Here is a 9,268-nt window from a genome sequence, read left to right on the forward strand (position 1 = left end):
GAGATAACCCATTACGGGGGGAAAAGTAATAGAAGTTTTGCTTCGCCCTAACCAGGCAGAAAAAGGTGACAAACAGACAGGCCGTGGGTGTAAAACCCCAACCCAGACAGATACACTCAAAACAAGACATGAACAAAATAGAGTTTGGGGATAACATCCGAGGAGTTACCCTGAAGTATTCGAAGACCTCAGTAAAGAAAGGGGAAAAAGGAAATGGCAGACCGAATTCCCTTTGCTTTAGAAAGAACACTATACGGCGATTCTCTTGGGGATCGATCAAACCAGGAGGGGGAGGGTAAGGAAGAACTATCCTCTCATTGGGAAGAGGCGCTTGAATAAGATACAGTGGAGTATCTAAGAGCCTCCGGGAAATATGCTTAGTTATGTTGGAAGGTGTGATATGCGACTCAAGGTCAAAAACATCAGGAAGCTTTGAACTTGCCATGGAAGAACAAGGAAGCGTACCTGAGAAAACGATGGGATGAAAAACTGTAGAAGGAGTTGCAGGAAGACAGAGAGCAGACAAGAGCTAGTTCTTCAAAAGACCGAAGGAATTCGAACAGAAAGGCAATTATGAGGCAGAGCGTTGATCTGAACAGTTTTGTCTTGGAGCGGCGCGATCATTAATTGTTCTCGAAGTTTACCCTCTCAACGGTTAGGTAATAACCGGCGAGAAGATAAAGGGGCAAAAGGATGATCGCTGGGCTTATCTACATCTATCAAGGGCCAAGTACACGATGACAGCCCATTATTTAAAAGCCCATTCGCCATCCACATAATACAAGCCCAACTCATCAGTCAGAGCAACTTAGCCTACTACTTTACCATCCCTATGGTAAATGCCGAGGAAACAGAGGGGCAAGTCATGAAAAGACCCAAAAGTACAAGCAAATGGGAGCACGATAAAGGTCAGACTTGCTCATCACTTAAAAAGTTATAAGATTTGATTTATCGTTAAACAAAGGCTGTGAGATCGGAAAGAGGCGCCAAGAGCACCTCGGGATCATACAGAGCTGAGAGCTCAGAAATTAACTCAAGGATTAAAAGGCCGAGCTCACATGTAATACCCGGCTAGAATCCGGCATCGGGATTCCTGCCTTCCGGCGGAATCTAGGGTGTTAGATCTCTCTAGAAGGGTAGAATGTGTTTTCTAAAATGTTTTCACATGATTTCATGGTTTTAAATGAAAATGAATTAAGTTTCGAAGAGAAAAAGGCCAAGGAGGAAGAACCCAGGTTCGGCCGCCGAAGGTAATGTTCGGCCGCCGAACATGAGATGGTTTCGGATGGACTTTTGGCTTCCGAAAGTTGAGTTGGGCAGAAACCAGGTTCGGCTGCCGAACCTCAAGTTCGGCCGCCGAACATGGGGGACTTTAGGGTGCTGGTTTGGCCGCCGAATGTGGCTCAGCCGGTCGCCTATAAAAGGCCTCAGACCGACAATGGGCGAGTTTTCTCCCCATTCTCGTGCCCAGGTGAGTTCATGTCCTCCCTTGGTCGATTTCACGTTTTCCTTCAATCTTCTATGGTTTTTATGAGTTTCATCCTTGTGTTTGAAGATTTAAAGCTTAAAAGGAGTTTTGGGAGCTTGGAGCTTTTGGAACTTGGATTCTCCACACCTCCGAGTTAGGGGTCACACCACCCTCGATCTTCAAGAGGTAAGTGTAGATCCTTGCTTCCCTAGTGTTTTCATGAAGTTTTATGAAGTTTTTGATGGTTGAGTATGGGTAGATATGCATGTTTAGGTTTATGTGGGTTTTATACCCAATGTATGTTATGTGATGTTTGTGTTGAGGAGTTTATGTTAGTTTATGCTCCTTTATGCTTGTGGGAGTGAGTATGCATGATTGAGAGAGAGTATGTGAGGATTTGGGTATATTTGAGTTTGGTTTTTGGCTTGGCAGAATCGGACCTGTTGTCCAGAGGGGACCAGGTTCGGCCGCCGAAAGGAGTTTCGGCCGCCGAACCTGCATGGGAGGCAGTCTGTAGGCTGCCGAATGTGCCCCCGAAGGAGGGACTTTCGTTTCTGTCCTAGGGTTTCGGCCGCCGAACCTGCCGCCGAACCTACCCGAGTTTCGTCTCTGGAAGGGACTTTCGGCCGCCGAAGGTGCCGCCGAAAGTGCCCTGTCCAGCCGTTTCTTGGGTGTTTTCCATGCATGTTTAAGTGATGTTTAGAGAGGTTTTTGGGGAGTTGTTTATGAGTTGTTAGAATGTGTTTGGCACCTCATTCGAGTCCACCTGTGTAGGATCGGACCCGAGAGACCGAGGAGGCCATCAGTGTTAGCAGTTGCAGAGTCAGTCAGCGTCTGCCAGGAGGTGAGTAGAACTAAACTTAATCTTTTATGCACAAAATCTAATGCCTAAAGCATGTTCATGCATCATGATTATATGTAGTAGGTTGATTGCACTAGTTTCACGAATATGACGCATTGCATTATTTGATGTCGATGGAGGAAGGGTGGACCGAGGCGACTTCAATAGCCCATATCTGTCACGAGTCTTGTCTTAGTCCTTTGAGAGCCGGACAAGTACATGTAGGAAAGTCCATGTGAGCTCTCTGTGGACCAGACACCATGTCAGGTATGTTACAGGCCTTTGTGAGCTCCTATGGGGGAGCCGGGCACCGACAGAGGGATTTTTGATGTCATGTCCATCCTCTGAGAGGAAAGATGCATGCAAAAAGACAGACTCTCAGAAACCAGGGTCCGTGGGGAATAAATATTGCATAAGCCCCGAGGCGGACAAAATTATGTGATTTCTCTGTGTTATGATGCATTTCATGAAAGCATGTAATTAATGAACTGTTTTCTCTGTTTCTACTCACTGGGCTTTTTAGCTCACCCCTCTCCCCTAACCCCAGTGTTGCAGGTTTAAGTCAGAGCTCAGAAGTCAGCAGGGTAAAGATTAAGAGACGTGTGTTTTATGTAATAGTTTATGTTTATGTATCAGTTTAGTAGTTTTAGAAGTGGACATGTAATATAAGTTGATGTAATATTAGATGAGATAATGTATGTAGCTGATAGTAGAGTTAATGTTTATGGATTAGCGTGTGCTTGGCCCTATAGTTTGGTTAATCCCTGTTGATGCATGATTATGAAATGTTTTTATGTTGAGTTGAGAACCAGGCTTGATGTATGTAATCTTGACCCAGCTAGAGCATTTGATGAGGGCTCTAGCATGGGAAAGTTTATGTTCACAGTTATGTTGTAGCATACGGATCAAGCTTGGTGTATGTTCAGATTTCAGGCTTTATGTTTAAGTTTTTGTTCATGCACGGGATTTTACCAGGTAATAGTATGTATGTTGGCTTGCTACGGGTCCCGGCGGCCTTAAGCCGATCTGGATCCTAGCGCCGGTGATGATTCGGGCCGTTACAGAGGGGTATCGGTTTCCGGGTCGTTACAGAATGGTATCAGAGCTTTGGGCCTCGAGAGTACGGTGTGTTGCACATCGGAAAGAGGTTGGCTTAGAGGTCATAGAAGGGCAAGCACAATAAGAAAGATCAAGAGTAGAATCATGTCCACTAGGATAGGATGTTGAGTCCTGTCTTGATGATGATGTGTAATGCCATGATTTTATGCATGTGCATTAATGTTATGTATGTATGATATGTATGCAGGTTCATGTGTTTCCATATGAACCGTATGATGCTAATGATTGATTGTATGCTTGTGTGTTGTTCTTCAGAGGAGCCAGAATGCGAGGTGCTCGTCGATCTGTAGAATCGACTGGAGTTCCATTTGAGAGGGAAGGTTTGGACACCTTTCCCCCTGCTCTGCCAAGAGCGCAGTCGTGGGGAGTCAGCAGATGGGGAACATCAAGGGACCCTGGAAGGTCTTTTGATGTAAGCAGAGAAGCAATGGCTCCAAGAAGGATGTCAGCTAGTATGAGAGAAGTAGAGTCAGATGTTCAGAGAAGGGATGTCAGTATGGGAGTCAGAGTACCGGAAGAAGGTATGGGAGATTCTCAGGAGGATGCTCAGACTCAGGATTCCAGGATCTCAGGTTCAGGAGGGATTGATCCCTCCACTCTGAGTACAGCCGCCACGAAAAGTAAGAAGTGGAGCAGAGGCCTCAGAAAGTCGAAGAAGAAGTTTTGGCAGAATCTGAAGGCAAGTCTGGGTTTTGGTGGTTCGAGCTCTGGCTCAGGCAGTTCAAGATGCTTGAGGTGCGGAAGGCCGCACAAGGGAGTCTGTCTCGCGGGGACGACAGCATGTTTCAGGTGCAGACAGGAGGGGCACATAGCACGTGAGTGTCCTACTGCGCCCTGGTTGGCTCAGTCCCAGCGGACAGATGCAGGTAGAGCGTCTCAGCCAGCAGCTTCAGCCATGTTTCTGATTAGGGGTCGAGGCAGAGGAAGAGGTTCAGTCCCTCATTCCTCAGGTTCCCGTGGAGAAGGTCCGTCAGCTTCAGCTCGGATCTTCACCCAAGCTCAGCAGGAGGCAGACACATCAAACATGGTGGTGTCAGGTACGCTCACTTTTGGATGTTCTGATGTGTATGTTTTTGTGAACCCTAGTGTTTTTCTCTTTCTTTAGTTGCTCTAGGAGCCGGCGAGAGGTTGAGTCGATAGCTTCTGGGCTAGAGTGTTCTCTTGGTCAGTGGATTCATGTGTGATCCATCTGTGGCAGAGTCAGTCTGCCGGTCCAGTTCTGTGTCAGCTGAGGGTAGATGCCTTCCACCCGACATTGAGGTCCTAGACTTGACTGTCTGGACGTCAGTTTAAGGTTGGACTGGGTTTTCTACTCGTGATGCTATCTTGGTCTGCAAAGACAAGGTAGTCAGGTTCAGAGGACAGGATGGGTCAAAGATTTTTCTTCTGAGGGGACACAGTAGGGATGCCTAGAGGTTTGATGTCAGCCTGTAAGGTTCGTAGGGTGCGTAGGAGGGGTTGTCAGAGGGTTCTAGCTCTTGTTTGAGAGTTCAGCAGTCAGGTCGGGGAACCAGTCTCAGTGCCAGTTGTTATAGAGAGTTCTTAGATGTCTTCCCAAGCGAGTTGTCAGGTTTACCATCTGTCAGGGAGTTAGAGTTTGGTATAGGAGTGGTGTCTGGACGCAGAACCATTTCTACCCTTCCCTATAGGATGGCGCCTGCATAGAGAGAGGTAGCAGTAGAGTAGAGGTGAGGCTTGGTAGATAAGGGTTTTGTCCGACCTAGTACTTCACTCTGGATTGCTCCAGTATGGTTGTGGGAAACGAAGGATGAATCCTTGAGACTTTGTAACGACTGTAAGCGGTTAAACAAGGTCACTACCAAGGGCAGGTATTCCCATGTAGGATGGATGATCTATGGGGACAGCTAGTCGGAGCTGGTTGTTTTCCAGGCTAGATATGAAATTCGGGTACTACCTGTGAGAGTTAGAGTTAGTTTTGGGTTAGTAGTGAGACGAAGCCAGTTAGTTAAGATGTAGAGAAAAGAGAAAGGATCAGAGTAGCGCAGCAGAAGCTTGTGGAGTTCAGGAGAAGGTGAGGTATTGCTAAGATATGTTTGAAAGGTCGGGAGTTCTTACTCCAGCAGTGCCTGTGTCTCTCTTTTAGGAGAGAGGTTTTTAGGTTTTGCTTGCTTGATTGCTTGCTTGTTTATGTATGATTGATGCTATGTTTCAGATGCCTGTTTGTTTGTGGAACATTCGGGGACGGATGTTCTTAAAGGGGGGAAGAATGTAATACCCGGCTAGAATCCGGCATCGGGATTCCTGCCTTCCGGCGGAATCTAGGGTGTTAGATCTCTCTAGAAGGGTAGAATGTGTTTTCTAAAATGTTTTCACATGATTTCATGGTTTTAAATGAAAATGAATTAAGTTTCGAAGAGAAAAAGGCCAAGGAGGAAGAACCCAGGTTCGGCCGCCGAAGGTAATGTTCGGCCGCCGAACATGAGATGGTTTCGGATGGACTTTTGGCTTCCGAAAGTTGAGTTGGGCAGAAACCAGGTTCGGCTGCCGAACCTCAAGTTCGGCCGCCGAACATGGGGGACTTTAGGGTGCTGGTTTGGCCGCCGAATGTGGCTCAGCCGGTCGCCTATAAAAGGCCTCAGACCGAAAATGGGCGAGTTTTCTCCCCATTCTCGTGCCCAGGTGAGTTCATGTCCTCCCTTGGTCGATTTCACGTTTTCCTTCAATCTTCTATGGTTTTTATGAGTTTCATCCTTGTGTTTGAAGATTTAAAGCTTAAAAGGAGTTTTGGGAGCTTGGAGCTTTTGGAACTTGGATTCTCCACACCTCCGAGTTAGGGGTCACACCACCCTCGATCTTCAAGAGGTAAGTGTAGATCCTTGCTTCCCTAGTGTTTTCATGAAGTTTTATGAAGTTTTTGATGGTTGAGTATGGGTAGATATGCATGTTTAGGTTTATGTGGGTTTTATACCCAATGTATGTTATGTGATGTTTGTGTTGAGGAGTTTATGTTAGTTTATGCTCCTTTATGCTTGTGGGAGTGAGTATGCATGATTGGGAGAGAGTATGTGAGGATTTGGGTATATTTGAGTTTGGTTTTTGGCTTGGCAGAATCGGACCTGTTGTCCAGAGGGGACCAGGTTCGGCCGCCGAAAGGAGTTTCGGCCGCCGAACCTGCATGGGAGGCAGTCTGTAGGCTGCCGAATGTGCCCCCGAAGGAGGGACTTTCGTTTCTGTCCTAGGGTTTCGGCCGCCGAACCTGCCGCCGAACCTACCCGAGTTTCGTCTCTGGAAGGGACTTTCGGCCGCCGAAGGTGCCGCCGAAAGTGCCCTGTCCAGCCGTTTCTTGGGTGTTTTCCATGCATGTTTAAGTGATGTTTAGAGAGGTTTTTGGGGAGTTGTTTATGAGTTGTTAGAATGTGTTTGGCACCTCATTCGAGTCCACCTGTGTAGGATCGGACCCGAGAGACCGAGGAGGCCATCAGTGTTAGCAGTTGCAGAGTCAGTCAGCGTCTGCCAGGAGGTGAGTAGAACTAAACTTAATCTTTTATGCACAAAATCTAATGCCTAAAGCATGTTCATGCATCATGATTATATGTAGTAGGTTGATTGCACTAGTTTCACGAATATGACGCATTGCATTATTTGATGTCGATGGAGGAAGGGTGGACCGAGGCGACTTCAATAGCCCATATCTGTCACGAGTCTTGTCTTAGTCCTTTGAGAGCCGGACAAGTACATGTAGGAAAGTCCATGTGAGCTCTCTGTGGACCAGACACCATGTCAGGTATGTTACAGGCCTTTGTGAGCTCCTATGGGGGAGCCGGGCACCGACAGAGGGATTTTTGATGTCATGTCCATCCTCTGAGAGGAAAGATGCATGCAAAAAGACAGACTCTCAGAAACCAGGGTCCGTGGGGAATAAATATTGCATAAGCCCCGAGGCGGACAAAATTATGTGATTTCTCTGTGTTATGATGCATTTCATGAAAGCATGTAATTAATGAACTGTTTTCTCTGTTTCTACTCACTGGGCTTTTTAGCTCACCCCTCTCCCCTAACCCCAGTGTTGCAGGTTTAAGTCAGAGCTCAGAAGTCAGCAGGGTAAAGATTAAGAGACGTGTGTTTTATGTAATAGTTTATGTTTATGTATCAGTTTAGTAGTTTTAGAAGTGGACATGTAATATAAGTTGATGTAATATTAGATGAGATAATGTATGTAGCTGATAGTAGCGTTAATGTTTATGGATTAGCGTGTGCTTGGCCCTATAGTTTGGTTAATCCCTGTTGATGCATGATTATGAAATGTTTTTATGTTGAGTTGAGAACCAGGCTTGATGTATGTAATCTTGACCCAGCTAGAGCATTTGATGAGGGCTCTAGCATGGGAAAGTTTATGTTCACAGTTATGTTGTAGCATACGGATCAAGCTTGGTGTATGTTCAGATTTCAGGCTTTATGTTTAAGTTTTTGTTCATGCACGGGATTTTACCAGGTAATAGTATGTATGTTGGCTTGCTACGGGTCCCGGCGGCCTTAAGCCGATCTGGATCCTAGCGCCGGTGATGATTCGGGCCGTTACAGAGGGGTATCGGTTTCCGGGTCGTTACATCACAGGTCGGATTAGTCCAGCTCGGAAAACATAACTTGAGAGCTCGGTCGGCTAAAGGAGGCTCAAAGCTCAATCCATCAAGAAAAGACCGAGCTCACGGGTCGGTTAGTCAAGCTCGGAAGAGTAAACCGCCCGTCAAATTGGTTAAGTAGGCCTGAGGCCCGTCTCATCGACCAAAAGAAGAAGTTCGCGAAATACGGTCGATTCAGCTCGGAAAAAACGGAACAAAAGTTAGTTGGCTAAAGCTACGAAGAAGAGCAGTATCAGTACTTCATCCATGACAGAGAAAAGAACAAGCTCAAGTATGAAAAACAAGCATTTCATTAAAGGAAAAGTACATTACAGCACGTTACAAAGGCCTACATTACAGAATGGAAGACCACCCTTAAAGGGTTTACATATCCGGATACTTCATCATCTACGATTATCACCTACCCTACTATTCTAGTCTTCAGTTCGGAGGACTTCTCGCAGCTCGGAATGTGAGTTTTTCAGAAAAGGCCAAGATCTGTCCCGCTATTATAGGGGAACTGAACAAGTTGATTCCCATAAGCATTTCTCACTGTCCCCCTGGGCAAACGTTCGGTTACCCGAATGTGATGCACGGTACATTCAAACAAGCTCAGATATTGTATGCCGGCCGTGCACCACACATGAAAAACATAATTCTTCGGGCTATGGCCCCGAAGAGATCGCGAAGTACACATTCGAAGAATCGCTGGAGACTTGACTGAGTGCAGCAGATCCCAGTCTCACATAATACTGGTACTTCACATCGAAGGGAGCAATAATACTGGTACTTCACATCAAAAGGAACAATAAGCTGAGCATTTGCGCCACTTCCATTTATATCAAAAGAAGATAACAGGGGGGGAGGTCGACCAGAAATCCTGGACGAAGTAGTTTCAGCAACTCGCCGAATGGTCCCACCCATCGACTGCCCTACCAGAAGGATCTCCGAAACAACGTTCCAACTCCTTAGAGGTAACCTTCAATCCTCAAAATTTTGAATTGACTCATCTTCATCTCAGGTACTGCAAAAGGGTCCCAAAACAGAGATAAGTTAGGATAATCTTCCGTCGAGATGATAAAAGCGAGATTAAAGCAAATTCCTGGGGCAATACAAAAATCCCGCCGGAAGAAGGAAACAGACAGACAAATTCGAAAGAAAAATCCCTTTGCTCCCACAGAATGCCTGGGACTGGTAAGGAGGTGATGTTAATATATATCCGAAAGTTTGTATTTTGCAGGACAGGGGAGCCGAATTCTC

The sequence above is a fragment of the Manihot esculenta genome, chromosome 10, assembly GCF_001659605.2.
Source record: "Manihot esculenta cultivar AM560-2 chromosome 10, M.esculenta_v8, whole genome shotgun sequence".
NCBI lineage: Eukaryota > Viridiplantae > Streptophyta > Magnoliopsida > Malpighiales > Euphorbiaceae > Manihot > Manihot esculenta.